Source organism: Pelophylax lessonae (assembly GCF_965119305.1).
Source record: "Pelophylax lessonae genome assembly, chromosome: 12".
In the NCBI taxonomy this organism is placed as follows: Eukaryota; Metazoa; Chordata; class Amphibia; order Anura; family Ranidae; genus Pelophylax; species Pelophylax lessonae.
Genome location: NC_138779.1, coordinates 181,957,821 through 181,976,176, shown reverse-complemented (window position 1 = coordinate 181,976,176; position 18,356 = coordinate 181,957,821). Strand labels below are relative to the sequence as shown.

The 18,356-nt window shown below is 42.2% G+C and overlaps 1 protein-coding gene across 1 annotated transcript in view; it reads right to left on the bottom strand.

The window, feature by feature from the left end:
* The window catches only part of SHANK1 (SH3 and multiple ankyrin repeat domains 1), a 964,213-nt gene extending 951,151 nt beyond the window's left edge, over positions 1-13,062 (bottom strand). The window contains exon 1 of the mRNA XM_082273843.1: positions 12,649-13,062. The gene's annotated coding sequence lies outside the window, so the exon portion shown is untranslated. The remainder of the gene's footprint in view (positions 1-12,648) is intronic.
* Between the last annotated feature and the right edge of the window lie 5,294 nt (positions 13,063-18,356).

Sequence of the window (18,356 nt, the reverse complement as noted above, 5' to 3'; positions counted from 1 at the left end):
CTCGTCGCTTATAGGACAAGTAAATGTATAATTCTGCCTCTGGTTTGTGGTATTCAAGTGGTGTTGGGCAGCGAACACCACCTTCCAGCACTAAAACATTCAGAATGGTAATCCTGCTAGAACTGGAAGTGAAGGCCTATTTGTTATGGGTTCATGGTATTTTAAAGGCTACTCTTCATCTATATTTATCCATCTTACTGTCAATCTACAAAAAACAGGTGTCTTTAGGTAATATTTGAACTGGGGGCCCAAAACTATTTTTGCAGAGTCCCCTTGGTGACTTTGTCCACCATTGAAGAAGCCCCCTAATTTTCCTTATGGGACAAATTGAAAGGTCCCTTTAAATTAAAGTTCCCTCGTCCCCTAGCTTCCTTCTATCACCACCCTGCTTTATACCCCGCCTTTTCTGATCCGGTTTTGTTTCGATTGTGGCACTCCCTGAGCTTAACCCATCTATTGGACCTGACCAATGATTCTAGCCTAAAATCCTTCTCTGCTCTACAAGAACAAGCTCATCTCCCCTTGTGGGAATATTATCGTTATCTCCAGATTTCTTACTTCTTTACTATGTATAATGATGTACTTGCTCTTCCATTACTAGCTTGACTCTATTTGAAGGTATTTGTAACTCTGACCCACACGCCCCGGGCCTTATCACCAAACTTTACTCTCATCTTAACTCACCCTACCCAACTTAACCTTCCTATGCTTCCGAAAGGGCCTCAGACCTTGGGGTGCAGTTGGAACAGAAGGATTGGGATAGCATTTGGGCAGGGACTACCTCCTGGCTTCAACTCTTCTCTCCTTAAGCCCCGATGCTTGGGGTTGTGTCAATGTTGCTGATTGTGACCATAGCCTGGGCAAAGTGGCTGACCTCCCCCTTCCTCCTCTTCTCTACTCTTTCTTTTTTCTCCTCTTTTTTTGTTTGTTTTTTTTTCTTTTCGGTTACACTTTTAGGCTCCATTCTTTGTCAGGCGACTTGTCAGCCTGACAAGTCGCGGTCCCTCGCGGTCCATTGACTGCTACAGGACCCGTTCTAATAGGAGCGAAACAAGTCGCTCCGACTTAGAAAAAGGGTCCTGTACTACTTCAGGGCGACCTCGGAGTGACTTGCGAAGTCCGTGCAAGTCGCGGTGCACGGGACTTCACAAGTCGCCCCCCGACGTAGTACAGAGTTTACCGCTGCAGTGTGAATGCGGGCTTAGTATACTCTTAGAGGTTTTTTTGTTGTGTGACTATTTTGTGTCTATAACTACTGGCTAACCTGTTGGCATTATATCTTCAGTTGAATGGATTTATGTAACGTTGGTTTTCAGGGGCCTTGAGCCCCCATCCCCTTTATATTTAAGGCCTTCTGTTTCAAGGTAACACAGCATAGTTTTGCTATATTACACTTTCTATTGTTGTGATATTGTAACCGAAACTTGTATACTTTTTGTCTTTTATAGCACTACTGTTGTTGTGTATGCACTGCAATCTTTTCAAATTTTTTTTTAAAGAAGAAGACACTTTATGACAAAGCAGTATCAAGCGATATCTCGTAAGGTGTTGAGAGCCCCCCCACCCCAATAAAAAAAAAAAAAGAAAACAGAAGTGAAAACAATGACATGGTATTATTTATCCTATTATCTTAGTTCTTGTTCTCTTCCAAACAGCCTCCCAAACAGAAGATCAGTTTTTGGCTTTACCTAGCCATGGTAACATGCATACCAGAAAAGTGGAATTTAAATTAAGCACTGCATACAAAAGAGAAGTTGTCTTTAACTTCATACTTCAAAAATAAAATCTAAAATTTTACAAGTGCAAAAAAAGAAACAAGTTGCGATGAGTAAATAGGCCCAACCAAGCCCAGATTTACTGTTAACCTTGCTGATCTGTGGTATTGAGATATGCACTTCAGAGTGCTTATTTGCCCGGTGAACTTATCTGCCTTTTGAACAGCTAAAGTGGTCCTTTGATATATATACAAGTCCATGTGTGCCTGCCATAGATAGGGAACCTTCAGTCAGTTTGTGAAGAGTCAGAAAGGAAAGACAGTGTGAACATTAGATATTTCATAACCTTTGCAACTAAAAAAAGAAAATCTGTTCCAATTTTATGTTCTTTTTGAATTTCCAATTTAATCCTCCAGGCAAGCCAATCTGTTCTGTGATATAGTAAAGGGGTTAATTGAACTCACAACTGATTAAAGCCTTCTGTCAACGAGTGTATGAGCAAATAGCAGATCAACTATTAAATATTGATGGCTACAGAACATCAATATAACATGCATACGTGAATTAAGGTTTTAAGAAGTCTTTATCTGTACTTAAAAAGGTCAATCAATAAAGATATTCATATGGTGGCATGGCACACTTACAAGACCATGCTTTGCATCATCTTTTTAGACTATCTGGCCAAAAGTGTCTTAACACCTGGCCATCACACCTCAACCATAATGCCAAAATTATGTGCCCCTCCCTTTCTCATCAGGTATTACTTTCTGGTGTTTTAGGTGAAGGGCTCTGTTAATGCTTCAGCAAAGACATTTGATGACAACTGTATGCTTCCAACCTTGTCAGAACCATTTGTGCAAAATGGCACAGTCAAGCTGGAACAGAAAAGGGCATGCCCCAAAGCCAGGTTCACAAAGACATTGACACATTTTGTGTGGTGTATCTTGAGTTTCCCTCTCAGAACCTAACCCTACTGGACACCTTTAGGATTAACTGGAACACATGTGAGCCATGTCTTTTCATTTACCATCTGTACATAACATAAAAATGCTAAATTTGGCTGAATAGGTACATATTCCTACAGACTCATTCTACAGTTTTGTAACAACCTTCACAAATGAAGGAGGTTTTTTTTTTTTTTGCTATAGAGGCTGACCATATTAACACCTATAGTCTTGGAAAGGGTTATCCAAAAAACTCATAGAGATGTACTTGGTCAAGTGTCAACAAACTTTTGGTAATACAGTATAAACAGACAACCTTCTTATAGCTTTTTTGTTTGCTCATCTAGCAGAGTCAATGATCACTAAACATGATACAAATACTGTACTGGCGACCCTAGCATAAGGAACAAACTATTCAGAGAAAGGGAATACAATAAGACATGTGGCCACTCACTAAAACTAGCGGAAAGGCGGTTTAACCTTAACTCCCTTAGCTGTATCCCCGAGCGTGACTCGGGGTGGATTTTCCATGCTACTATCGGTATCCCCGAGTCACGCTCGGGGTATATGTGCAGAGCCTGCAGCGGGGTTCCTTACCTTCTCCCGGCGATCCAGCGATGATCTCCCATTGCTGTGATCGCCGCCGAGATCCCCGCCGCTCGTCCGTCGGTCTGATGACTTCCTGGTTCCGTTCCCTGCAGCAGCAATGGTGCATGGGAGCGGAACTAGGAGGGAAATTCAAAAGTTGCACAAAACACACACACATAAAAAGGAGGTGATACAATGTAATCTGAAATTATATATATATATATATATATATATATATATATATATATATATATATATATATATATATATATATATAATATAAATTTATTATATATAATTTCAGATTACATTGTATCACCTCCTTATATATATATATATATATATATATATATATATAATTATATAATAAAATTATATTATTAATTAGATTATAATTCATGCGTTTGTGTTTCAAATTTATCACATCTGGGATGTCTACTAGAGTCTTGTTTTGGTCAGGTTTAAGTCAGTAATTACTAAGAATTGTAGGTCTATAATACATAACGCCAAATTTCCATGCAAAAAATTGTACCGCTTTTGGTACATAATTCCTGACATAATCATACCGCCAGGGAGGTTAAAGTACGTAGGGGGTTCTTCACTGTCAGAGCAGTAAGGATGTGGAATTCTCGTCCGCAAACAGTCGTATCAGCAGGGAGCATTAATAGTTTCAAAAAACTATTAGATGGGCACCTTAAAGACCACAACGTACAGGGGTACAATGTATGGTTAACATCAAACACACACAATCATAGGTTGAACTGGATGGACTGATGTCTTTTTTCAACCTCACTAACTATGTAACTATGTAACTATGAATGTGCAATTAGTGCTTACCCTCCATCAGCTATTTTCTTCCCAATGATGGTGTATTGAGCTATGTGCAAAGTGCAGTAACCCATAGCAATAACCCATTGTACACGGACTTCATAGCATTTATAGAGTTTTGTTTGCCATCTTAAATAAGTGAATACAAGTACTCTGGTTGCTGTTGGTTACAAACACTTCACTTCATCTGTACTTTGCACCACATTATTAAATAGGATCACATTTTTACTGTAAGGCAACAGTTATGCCCATATCCAGTCCTTTTCCTCAATCAACACATTTGCAAAGATTGCTATATTGATGTTTCAGATTGTCAGAAAAGTTTTCAATATTCTTTAGACTCAGCATTTTATATTGCATTACACAACACACTAAATACCAATTAAGCATCCAAACACAATGCGCCATCTCCACTGTTGATATGCACGCTGGATTTCATTATGCAAAATATTCAACATCCAATGCAAACTACACAATTGCGACTGATTAACAATGAATATATTCACATAATATTACTTCAAAGGTTTCAGTAGACTGTACAAAAGCAAAAAAAAATAAGTTTATTTATTAAGCAGCATAGACAATGCACAATTACCAACATCCAATTTTATTTCAGTGTATTGGAAGGCAGGATTTACAACACCTTGCCCACTGCCCTATTAAATTAGCCTATACACACACAATATATACCAAACTTCTTATAACAGGATAACATGGTTTATCTTTATGCTAAGCAGTTTATGCTGACTTTTAACCAATGTCGAGCTGAAAAAAAGCAATATATGACTAACCATAGTACCAAAAATGTATTGAATGGTTACAAAATTCTAGGTGTAATAATTACAAAAAAATACTGATATATTATATGTAATATGACATATTAGGAAGCAGATGATTTTAATTGTGTTAATTCAAGGGTAGCTACGACCCACTCACTTGCAGCATTGTTTCATTTATAAAAAGGTATTATCTTTTCATTGTCAGTGCACAAAAATGGTTTTAACATTCTAAACCCTGGTAAATGATAAGAAAACATGTTTCCATGTGAACCGTTTTATCATATTTGTAATGCAACTGTTTCTTGGTTCGGATTCCAAGAATGAGTATGTTATTGATCAGGAGCTTCAAATTGTCAAAACAATATTTTTTTGCTTATTTCAAATGTTTATGTTCAGATTCCAAACAGAGTGTATGCTTCAGATGTATAGTAAAGAGTTCTTGGTTGAATATACATCTAAATAATAGGGATGATGGTACCACAAACCCATTAATGGGGTATAAATCATGGACGTTATTGGTCTAATTTTGGTTACGTAGTGTGTTCTTTATTACTCTCCAGTGGAAACCTGCATTTGGTGACCTCAAAATGTTAATGCTCAATGGAAGCCATTCTAAACCAGGGTTCCTCCAGGGGTGGCTAAGGGTTCCTTGAGCTGTGATGAACTGGCCCTTCCATCTGATGGTGCCTGCTTAGTTCAAGGTCCAAAGCCTCTAGGCAGAGCCAGAAAAATGATGGCACGGGTGTCATTCTGGCCATCCATGTAAGGGGAGCATTCTTCCCACTTACCAACACGGATGTAAGGGGCATTTTCCTAATGGACTAATCTTACCATGGGTTCCTTGAGACCTGAACATTATTTCAAGGGTTCCTCTGAGTAGAAAGGTTAAGAAAGGCTGCTCTACCAATACTAATGCCCCGTACACACGTTCCAATAATCGTACGATAAAACTCGCTTTCGACCTGATCGCACGATAATCTGATCGTTAGTACACAGCTTTCGACAGCCGATCATGACAGTTGGTCCAACAAAATCCGAAGGGACAAACAGGAAAACTTCGGTCATACGATAGCCCCGCGAACGACAATCGTTTCATCAGTACACTATGCGTCTGCTAAAAATCGATCGACAAAGATCGCGCATGATCAGAAACACTAAAATAGCACGGAAAAAGCCTGGCTGCCATTGTTTTTGTTTTGCACCATCTGATACATAGCTAAGCAACCAGGAAGCTTTTCCCGAATCGTACGACAAAAATCATACGGTTTGTACGCATTGTTGAATTCGATGTTAGTATCATGCAACAAAATGTGAACGATAAGTCGTCTGATTATCTGAACGTGTGTACGGGGCTTAAAGGTGTTCATCTGTCATATTATTGCTTGTGAACCCCACATTATCAGTGAGTTATCAACCAGGGTTTCCAAATTATCTATATTTCAACAACCACAAAAAAGTAGTGATACATTGCCCAAAATACCAGTGTTGTTTTGTTCATTGACTTTGAATAATCTAGTTTAATAAAAGATGACAGTCGAAAAAACTCTGGTGATGTGCAAAGCGCTTTAATCCATAGCAACCAATCAGCTTTCACCACAGTTGTCAACATTCCCCAAAAATTGGAAGGGTGCTTTTCCGCATTTGGTAAAAAGAAAAACTAGCTGTGCACACTGCATACAACTTGCTTGCTACCTGCCTGAAGGGACATTCAACAAAACATGGGAGTGCAGGACCCATCACAAGATGGCAAGCTGTCCGGCAAAGATATGACTTCAGTAATTCAAAACGGAGCTACCATAAGTCACTATCAGTGATTATTACTATTTAGTTGCTATGGATTACTGCATTTTAGCACCGCTTGTTCACTTTGTACTTGCTAGACGCAGCTCCCTACAAATTATTTTACATATGTTACAGGATCTCTTGATTTCCTATTTCAGGAGCTGGCCTTTTAGTCTTTGCACCCTAGATATATAACACGGGGTCACAATAACACCGTCTAAAAAGAACTCAAACCTAGAACTGCTACAGAATGTTTTGTTTTTTTTTTTGTATCCTGAAGGCATCTGTAAAATATATTCAGTACATCAAGATACCAATGGACAGATTCAGCACACACACAACGTCAAAATAAATAAATACAAAGAACATCAAGCCTACAAGCTTATTATTCTCCGTCTTCCATTTCAGCACTACAGCTGTAGACAGCTCATCCAAGCACTAAAGCCATTAACTCAATAACCAAATGACACCTTAAACAGCCCCGCTTCCCAGCACTGATTCCCCCCCACCCTGCCAGCTCGCTTTACGCCACGTTATTTGTTTAAGGAAGATGGAAGCAAAGATGGAATAAGCAGCAAATTACCTTGTGCAGTATGGTAATAAGTGTGGGTCTGCCATGGGAAAAGTCAGCTGCTATCTCCTGCTGCCACAGTTTGAGAGCGCACACTTCACAGTGATACTGACCTCTATCTCATCCCCGATTTATTCTGGATGCGACCCTTAGGAATACTAGCGTGAGACACAATGCGCTGCTCATCAGTACGTTCACACACGCAGAAGCATAGGACTGCTGAATAAGATCATGCAAAGAGCGTGGTGCACTGTAACCTATGGCAACCAAATTAAATTACTCTTCAGACAAATTAGGTCAATCAAAATTCAAAATCCTCATCATTGCTTTTGGTCAGGGTCCCTGCACATTTCTTTTTGGGGGATTCTTACACAAACATCCAAAATTGGAGCCGTTGCTGCCCATCTGATCCATCGAGTTTCTCCGAAAACATTTAAAAAATTTGGCTTATCCATGTGGACAATGGCTTTTTTTTTCCAATTTCCTTTCTTAAGTTTATTACAAATAGCCTCATACTGCACCCTAACACTACGATTGGGGCAGATTTCAGTTATAAACACAGAGCTGTGTGTCAAGTAAGGTAAGACATGACATTGAATCAGTAATCTTCTTCCATTGTACTGACTACGGTAAATCTATGAATGATGAAAGCTGATTGGTTGCTTTGGGATGCCAAAGTGCCACCAATAGGAATTCATTTTTTAATTTTTTTTTGCAAATTCTTTTTAATGATTTTTAAGAGAAAGGTACAAAAACAGAGCCTCCGGGCATACCCTGGCTCAAAAAAAAAAAAAACAAAGTAATTGAATCCTCATCATTGCTTTTTGGTCAGGGTCCCTGCACATTTCTTTTTGGGGGATTCTTACACAAACATCCAAAATTGGAGCCATTGCTGCCCATCTGATCCATCATGTTTCATCCGAAAAAATTAAAAAAATTTGGCTTATCCATGTGGGCAATGACGTTTTTTTTCCAATTTCCTTTCTTAAGTTTAATACAAATAGCCTCATACTGCACCCCAACGCTACATTGGGGCGGGTTTTAGTTATAGACACAGAGCTGTGTGTCAAGTAAGGTAAGACATGGCATTGAATCAGTTATTATCTTCCATTGTCCTGACTGCGGTAAATCTATGAATGATGAAAGCTGATTGGTTGCTTTGGGATGCCAAAGTGCCACCAATAGGAATTCATTTTTTAATTTTATTTTTGCAAATTCTTTTTATTGATTTTTAAGAGAAAGGTACAAAAACAGAGCCTTCGGGCATACCCTGGCTCCAAAAAAAAAAAAAAAAATACAACAAAGTAAAAAAAAAGGAAGTAACAATCATAACAAAACCCCAACCATAGGCTGCTGCTTTAAGTGCGTGCCTCGCAATAATATGGAAGGATAAGGAAAGAGGAACCATCAACTACCAAAGAACCAATGTGTGCAGATATAGGTGGCCTTAACCTGGCAACCCCCCAATCCAGAAGGCAACAGTAGAGGAATTAATTTTTAAATAGCCCACGGTAAGTTGAAATCCAGTTGCTATGGGTTACTGCACCCAGACTTATTATTATTAAGCTATTAAATAAATTGGTGGATCCAAGTCCAAATAGTTGAGTTGCTCACATTCCCTATTCCACTTGTACTTAAGGTCACTATACACATACAAATTTTGCACAATCAATTTTAGATTTATCAAAACGATGTAGTTGGAGGACCTACCTATACCATCCAATCATTTAAGTATCCAATCAGCCAGGCCCTTTCACTACATAGCTGTTGGTAAATCTAAGGCTAAAGCCCCGTACACACGTACCGATCGTCGGCATACAAACGTTCATCTTTTCTCCCCGGGATGTCGGTGTCTGTTGAAAAGTGCAAAGACTGCCCAAGAATTTTGTCCGCCGACTACAGCCGACTGCAGAAGTGATGTCATGTAATGGTTAACTTTCCCTGTGTTTTTTCTTTTCTGAGCATGCCCAGTCTTGCAAATCTGCGGTCTGTCGGCAGAATTCTGTATTGACTGGCGAACAATCGTCCGTTCTGGTGTCGGCATACAAAAATTTAAATGCTTGCAAGAAAGACACTTGTCCGCAGAATGTGCGCAGACAGCTGTCGGAGGCACCATACTAACAAGCGTACAATCGGCAGATCTTTCGTCCGCCGACGTTTGTATGCCGACGATCGGTACGTGTGTACGGGCCTTAAAGCCCCGTACACACGTACCGATTGTCGGCCGAACGATCGGCCGTCTTTTGTCCGGTGCTGTCCTGTCGGTTGAAAAGTGCTAAAGACTGCACACGAATTTTGTCGGCCAACAACAGCCGACTGCAGAAGTGATGTCATGTGATGGTTAACTTTCCCTGTGTTTTTTCTTCTCTGAGCATGCCCAGTCTTGCTCATCTGCTGTTTGTCGGCCGAATTCTGTACTGACTGAGGAACAATCGGCCATTCTGGTGTTGGCCAACAAAAATTTTATAGAATGCACACCAGATTCTGTTTGGCCGAAAAGTCGCAGTCAGTTGTCGGAAGCATCATACTAACAAGCCGATAATCGGCCGATTGGTCGGTGGCCGAATATTTACGGCCGACATTCACTACGTGTGTACGGGCCTTTAGTTCAAACTTGTGTGTGTGCGGGGAAAGAAGTCCCTGACTCTTTTTTCAAAACGCAACCCATGGAACCCTGTAGTGTTGCAGCAGCCTGCAATTTTGTGCGTGCGAAAAGGTGGGAGTTTTGCCGATGCACACAGGCCAGGAACGCATGCGATTATTCACACGTTCCCTACCCGCGCATATGTGAAACTAGAGTAAGGGCTCATTTACATCAGATGCATTGAGGCTACACTGCAAGTTATTTTCAGTACAGCGCCAACCCATAAACAACGCAAATGCCTTTCTGCCTATAAAAATCCAGCAAGCAGTTATTTTTTTTTTGCAGCGCAGCGCATTGCACCGTGAACAACCACACTGCTACATTTCAGCAGGTAAACAGAAATGTTGCTCTCGACAGTTCAATACATTTCTGTAAGAGTAAAACAGTGCAATGCACTGGGATCGGTGATTTAGCCCTGAGGGAGATTTTTAGTGCACACAGAATCTGGCGCAGCTGTGCCTAGTAACCAATCAGCTTCTACCTTCCACTTGTTCAATTATGCTTTGGCAATAAAACCTAGAAGCTGATTGGCTACTACGCACAGCTGCACCAGGTTCTGTGTGCATCAGTTTTAGTAAATCTGATGGAGCAGTGCCTAATAACCTATCAGCTTCTAACTTCCACTTGTTCAATTATGCTTTGGCAATAAAACTTAGAAGCTGATTGGCTACTAGGCACAGCTGCACCAGATTCTGTGTGCACCAGTTTTAGTAAATCTGGAACAGCTGTCCCTAGTAACCAATCAGCTTCTAGCTCCCACTTGTTCAACTATGCTTTGGCAATAAAACCTAGAAGCTGATTGGCTACTAGGCACAGCTGCACCAGATTCTGGGTGCACCAGTATTAGTAAATCTGATGGTGCTGTGCCTAGTAACCAATCAGCTCCTAACTTCCACTTGTTCAATTATGCTTTGGCAATAAAACCTAGAAGCTGATTGGCTACTAGGCACAGCTGCACCAGATTATGTGTGCACCAGTTTGAGTAAATCTGATGGAGCTGTGCCTAGTAACCAATCAGCTCCTAACTTCCACTTGTTCAGTTATGCTTTTGAAAATCACATACGATTCTTCAGCAGTGCGATTTTAGCCATTATTCTGTATGGCTCAAATCGCACCGAATCCACACAGCAATCATGCAGGGCCCTTTTTGTGGCACAGAATTTGCAGCGCACAAGTGTGATCTGGCACTTGGTAAATCTCAGCCACAGTGTCTTCCAGCACCAAGGGCTGTGCGGTCAGGGGAACTTACTGGTATTAATGATCCCTCTCATACACAATCTGACTACACAATCTCTGTACTTTGAGGATCAAAGGTATGCGCAGCCTAATGCATTAAGGTGTGCACACCAAAGCTCAAACACACACTACTGATCACTCACGATGTTCATTCAGAAAGGATGGAGGCCGGCAAATTATATATTTACCGGCCCCTTTCCCCACTCATCCTAAAATATCCCCACAGCAACAGCCGGCTGGAGAGGAGAGGAGGGAAGCCGGAAGAGCTGTGGGGGTAAGGGGGATGGGAGCCAGGGCAGTAGGAGGAATCTGTGCTGCACAGGGTGATTAGGGTGTGCCTGGGCACACCTGGCACGCCCTGTGCGCACGCCTTTGTTGAGGATCTATCTAAACTATTTGTATCCAATCAGCCAGACCCTTGCACTACATAGTTGTTGAAAATCTAAAGAAGAATGTGCAACCAGATTTTAACGTGTGTGATGATCTGTAATCCAATTCACGTACACTGGCAGCCTATGGCGACCAGTCAGGTCAGTTAGCAGTAGTCAGATCAGAGAAACAGAGTTTATGCCTAGTTGCTATGGGTTACTAAACTTTGCAACATCAATGGTAATACTGAATCAGCCCAGGTGAATGAAACTGAGAATTTTATTAAACAACCCACATTGTCAAACCAACCCACAGCCGCTAGATAATTACAATGCCCAGCAAGCAATCTGTAGATCCTCCTTCAGCTACACCAACCTGTACACATGTGTATTAAACACACTATAAATGTGGTCTTTAGACATACATAGGAGGCTTAGTCAAAGATCTGCTTACATAAGCTCGATAAGGATGGGCAGGTATGGTCTAATTTGACTTCAGTCATGGACCTGGGTAGCAAGGCTTGCTGGAACCTGTGGTCCCCCAACCAATTAAGGAATACAAGCCAACTGTTGACCACTGACACCCAGAAAAGCCATTTTTATGCCTCTCTTGCAACCTATGGACCTGGGTTGCAAGGTTTGCTGGATCTAGTGGTTCCCCAACCAATTAAGGAATACAAGCTAACTGTTGACCACTGACACCCAGTAAAGCCATTTTTATGCCTCTCTTGCAACCTATGGACCAGGGTTGCAAGGCTTGCTGGAACCTGTGTTCCCCCAACCAATAAGGGAGTACAAGCCAACTGTTGACCACTGACACCAAGAAAAGCCATTTTGTTGCCTCTCTTGCAACCTATGGACCTGGGTTGCAAGGCTTGCTGGATCTAGTGGTTCTCCAACCAATTAAGGAATACAAGCCAACTGTTGACCACTGACACCCAGAAAAGCCATTTTTATGCCTCTCTTGCAACCTATGGACCTGGGTTGCAAGGCTTGCTGGATCTAGTGGTTCCCCAACCAATAAAGGAATACAGGCCAACCGCTGACACCCAAAAAAAACATAATTATGACCCTCTCACATTCATACAGCAAAATATATCAAGGCATGCAATGACAAGGCTTTTCAGTATTGGTATGAATGGGAAGAAGATGCCAGAGCTGACCTCATACTAGGGTGCATTGCTGTGTCCTACCTGCTGGATTGCTGGCAGTGTGTGGACAGGAGTGATGACCCAGTGCTGCAGGCCAGTCACCGTGCTCTTTTGCTTGACATCTCCACCTGATCCCCTTCGTAAATCCCTAGATGTCACTCTTCCGAAGCCAATCTATCCCAGAGTCCTACTCCTCCAAGCACTCAGTCTAGGATCACTGCAAGCAGCAGTCTGGCTGCTCCCAGCTTGGATGTGGCAGTGGGATACACTGTCTTCCTCCCACTCACAAGGTCTGGCTTGCTGTCTCCTGGTTTGCAATCTCCAGCATCAGCCCTGCAGCATCATGTGCATCCTTGCAGGGATATTTTCCTTGTCTAACGTATCAAAGCAGCGAGGCGACTAAATACCTAAAAAAGTCATTTTTCTGCTCAAATTCCTTGGAGTGCCTTGGCGGAATCCTTCAGCATCCCAAGAGCCTTCTCCCCCTCCTCCAGATAAAAGAGACTGTCTCTTCCCTCTAGAGTAGCTGTCCCTGGTCCTGCTCCCTCCCTGCTGGCAGGTTGTATCCTTGGAAGGTGCTTGTGATCTCTAGAGCCTGCCTAGCAATGCTGCCACGATCCGCTCATCTAGGATGCTCATTCTGGTCCCTCCATGCTTTTGTTCTGTGTGCTGCACCTCTCATGGAGTATTGCACAGCTCTCTCTAGTGTTGGTTTGCCACACTACCGGAATTTTTTTATTTGCTGTTGAGGAATGCTTTGGGAGAAAGTGTGTGCTACTGCTGCTACAAAAAGGCACAGCTGAAGAAATATCTATGCATTTTTAAAGAAGGCATTTGCCATCCTTAACCACTTTAAGACCGGAAGGATTTGCCCCCCTATTTTGCGATTCGGCACTGCGTTATTTTAACGGACAATTGCGCGGGTGTGCGGTGCTGTACCCAAATAAAATTTAGGTCCTTTTTTTCCCACAAATAGAGCTTTCTTTTGGTGGTATTTGATCACCCGTGCGATTTTTATTATTGCGCTATAAACAAAAAAAGAGCGACAATTTTGAAAAGAAAAAAATAATATTTTTCACATTCTGCGCTATATGACATTTAAAAGAAAAAAAAAATTAAAAAATCAAAATTTTTTAACATTTTAAGCCAATTTGTTTTCTGCTACATATTTTTGGTGAAAAAAATTGCAATAAGCGTATTTTGATTGGTTTACGCAAAAGTTATTGCGTCTACTAACTACAGGAAAGATTTATGTCATTTTAATTGTTTTTTTTTTGTTTGTTTTACTAGTAATTGCGTCGGACAGATTAGACCCCTAACTGACATTTTTGACACTTCTGGGGGTACCAGTGACATTACTACAGTAATCAGTGCTAAAAATATGCACGCTAATTGGGCCCAATTTGGACATTTTCACTTAGGGGTGTACTCACCTTTGTTTAGACATTAATGGCTGTGTGTTGAGTTATTTTGAGGGAACAGCAAATGTACACTGTTATCCAAGCTGTGCACTCACTACTTTTTATTGTAGCAAAGTGTCATTTCTTCAGTGTTGTCACATAAAAAGATATAATAAAATATTAACAAAAATGTGGGGGGTGTACTCACTTTTGTGAAATACTGTAAGTGATATATCTAAAGGTTTGTTGGGTAAGATATGTATTTTTGCTGATGACACAAAGGTGTGTAATAGGGTTGATATCCCTGGAGGGGTCTATAACATAAAACATGATTTGGCATTTTTGAAAGATTAGTCAAAACATTGAAAACTGCAGTTCAATGTGTCTAAGGCTCCATGTACACGGGACGTTGTTAAAAGTCCCTTTGAATGCTGGAATTTTTAGGACGTTTGAAACGTCCGTTCGGCCGCGTTTGTACCCGCGTTTAGCGGGCGTTTAGCAGCGTTTGCGAGCATTTGCGTTTAGAAGCGTTCCTAGAGGTCAAAAAAATTATTCCCCTTTAAAATGGAAAAACGCAAACGCTAAAACGCGGGTCATCGCGTTCAGACGCGTTCAGACACGTTCAGACGCGTTCGGACGCGTTTGTGCGTTTGAAACGCCGGGAAACACACGTTCGAACGCAAATAATTGCGTTCTAAAAACAGTCCCTGAACGCAACTGCCTGCAAATGACTGTAAACGACCTGGTGTACATGGACAGATAAGATAAAATGTAGATGGGTTCAGGGGCTTCTAAAAAAAAAAGCCCAACTTCTCCTAAACGGCCATTTCCAGCGTCCCGTGTACATGGAGCCTAAATGTAAAACAATTTACCTAGGGAAGAACAATCCCTTGACAGAGTACAATATTGGTGGTACAGTGTAGGCCAGCACAACAGAGGAAAAAGATTTGGGGGTACTTACAGTATTTCAGATGATTGCAAAATGAGCAAACAGTGTGACCGGGCAGTAGGAAAAGTGAATAGATTTCTAGGATGCATCACTAGAGGGGTCACCAGCAGGGAGAAGGAGGCTTTTGATCCCCCTATATGGATCTTTAGTGAGACCTCATTTAGAATACTGTGTCCAGTTATGGAGTCCTTAAAGATGTTAATAAGATAAAACAAGTCCATAGACAGGTCACAAATGTAGTGAAAGGTCTGGGGGATAAAACACATCAGGAGAGACTTTTGGAACTTAAAGCATAACTCCACATTTGTTGAGAAAAAAAAAACATTCTCCTCTGGGTGATCAATGTACATTACAAGGTTTTTAACTAGGGATCGACCGATTATCGGCAAAGCCGATATATCGAGGGCCAATGTGCAGTTTTCCCGATATATCGGAATTGGCCCTGGAGGTTACCGATATTGCCCATATTTCGGGAAAGTGCATGTACCTCAGTAATGCCTGCAGCTAGAGGCATCACCCAGGTACCGGCGTCCATAGCCAATGGTCGGCTGTCTTGTAATGACAACTGATGCGGCTGAGGGGACATCCCTCCCTCCTGCCGCCTTTCGCGGCTCGCCCAGGTCTTCTGTCCCACCAGCCATAGGTAGCCATATTGCATTGCATTTTCTGAAAATTACAGAGCTGCAGATCAAAAAGGAAAGGTAATTTTTAATAACATTCAACTACAATATGACTTGTGTCGCAATTGTATACGCTATATTATTTTTTTTCTTTCCCTTTTTCAGTGTTTGTAAAGTCACATAGTGATTTTACATGTATCCTCTCTGGATTATGCTGCCAATAACTACAGTATATGTGTGTTTTTTTTTTTTTAAATGAAAGAGCTAAATACCTTTTCTCACACCGCAGCTTTTCGTTCACGTGTTCCCCCTCCAGTCTTCTTCCCTGATCTATGGAGAGAAGTGGGAGGGGCCGAGATTCCCCTGTGATGTCAGCTGGCCAGCAGGGGGAGATCAGGTGACTAAACACCTTTTCTCACACCACCACTGTGCAGTCTTTTCATTTAAAAAAATAAACACATACTCTGAAGTTATTGGCAGCGTAAGGGTCCATTCACACTAGCGTGACTTGTCAGGCGACATGGTCGCCTGACAAGTCGCGGTCGGTCGGTCGCCATTGAATAGTACAGGACCCGTTCTAATAGAACCGACACAAGTCGCTCCGACTTAGAAAAAGGGTCCTGTACTACTTTGGGGCGACCTGGAGGCGACTTGCATTGACTTCCATTATATGAAGTCCCTGCAAGTCACGCCGAGGTCGCCCCAGCAAGTCGTGTCGCGCCAGTGTGAATGGGCCCTAATCCAGAGGGGATACATGTTCATTTGCTGCATATTGCAACTGAATGGCGGCGGGAGGGGCAGGGAGGAGAGCTCTTTTTAATGCTGATAGGCAGGGAGGGATGGGAGAGGGGAGAAGTTCAGAGCAGAGAGGGTTACAACCACTTTTAGGGGTTACAGTCTGGAAGAAAGAAGGGAAAGGGGAGACATGATTGAAATCTTTAAATACATCAAGGGGGTGAATACGGTTCAAGAGGGCAGTATTTTTAATATAATGTCAGGAACATGGGGACATGACCTCAAACTAGCAAGAGGAAAGTTCAAAACTACTCTTAGAAAGTTGTACCTTACAGAAGGGGTAGTTGATGCTTGGAATAGACATCTAGCAGAGATAGTGAGTCAGTCAACTGCAGGGCCGGCTGGTCATATGGGTGGGGCGCCGGGGCGCCGCCCCCCCTATCAATGCGTCCGGCCCCCTAATCTACATGCGGGGCGCTGGACGCATGGAGTTCAATGGGGCTTTTTTTTTTTTTTTTAACCATGTGATTAGAGCCAGACGCTCTCACAGGCTAAAAAAAAGGGTGGGCTGCGCCCCGAGCCCACCGAATTGTGTGACAATAGCGAATGAAAATTCGCTATTGTCACACGGATCCTCCTCCTGGCCAATCAGGAAGCAGGTTTGAGACCCTTTTACCCGATTGGCCGACAGGAGAAGCCATGCCATTGGGCATGGAGGAGGAGACGTAGAAGACAGGGAGAAGAAGCCGAAGCCGCCGCTGCCACCTGCTGCATCCAGGCAGAGTGAGCGAGCGGAGGGGGGGTCCTGCCTGTCCTGTCTCTCCTGTCTCGCTGTGGTCCGGGGGGGGGATGGTGCAGTCCATTTAACACCCCCCTGGCCCATGGAGCAGCAGCCGCCACTGGTCAACAGTAAGTGAATTTAAACATGCTTTGAACAAACATAGATCCATACTCAAAAAAAAAAAAACAAGCTTGATGGAACACTTGGTCTTGTTTAAATTCAACAGAAGCTTATGGAAAAACCCATGATCAGGAAAGTAAGGGGGGGGGGGGTGAGTACTGGCATTGTGTTATACCCTGAATATGGAAAAGGTGGAATTAGCCTTTAACCCTCAGTGCAAATTGCTCTAGCTTCATGTAACTAGCTGTAAAACAAATGTCTTTAGCCTTAATTTTCCACTAAAACACCTGCTTTTGCCTTTTGAAAATCTCCATGCCATTTCCCCTGCGCTTCGCCTAAACTTCCAGTTGGAGAGCACACACTGTGAAAGTGGTATAATATGATGCATTGGGACTACATTTCCAATAATTCCTTGCCCACCTGTCACACTATACATGAAGGCCCTAAGCATGATAATATTTCTGGTCACACTGCACATGAATGCCTCAAGCATGGCACCCAAAGGGCACAATGCTAAGAACCCCAGCCACAATTTGCAGTGAATAGAACCCAAGTGGGAAAATAATGCAAGGACCCTAGCCACAATGCAAAATACTAAGCACAGTACCTAAGCACACACATAATAAATACAAAAGAGCTGTCTGGAAGCATGCATGTCAAGGGGGCTTCTTGGAGGCCTGAAAGGCAACAAAGCCACCCTTATAAGTGGATAGGAGGTAAGCTCAACTGCAAAATCTAGCTATGCTGAAAACACAGACTAAACCCAAAAGGGTTACCGAAAACAAGCATCACCATAAGGTATGATGCTACACTTTATTGTCTCCCAGGAGAATATAAAAACAATTTAGAGGAGAAGTATGGCCAAAGCTCCTGTGACCCGTTTTCAGCTGATAGCAGGCTTTAGCAGTCACTCAATCGATCCAGCATAACTATGAGCCCAAGCTGTGTAATGACGCACCCCCATAGGTGTCATTGACAGCACTCTTCTTTCCAGTGAGCGCTGGAGGGGAGAGGAGAGAACCAGTGACTGATAAGTCACCACTCTATGCTCAGAGCAGAGGAGAGAACTTGAGCAATCAGCAGTGTTTGATCACTCAGTTCTCAGTGTAGAGACAGCAGGGGACAGATTCAGGTTAGGATCGATG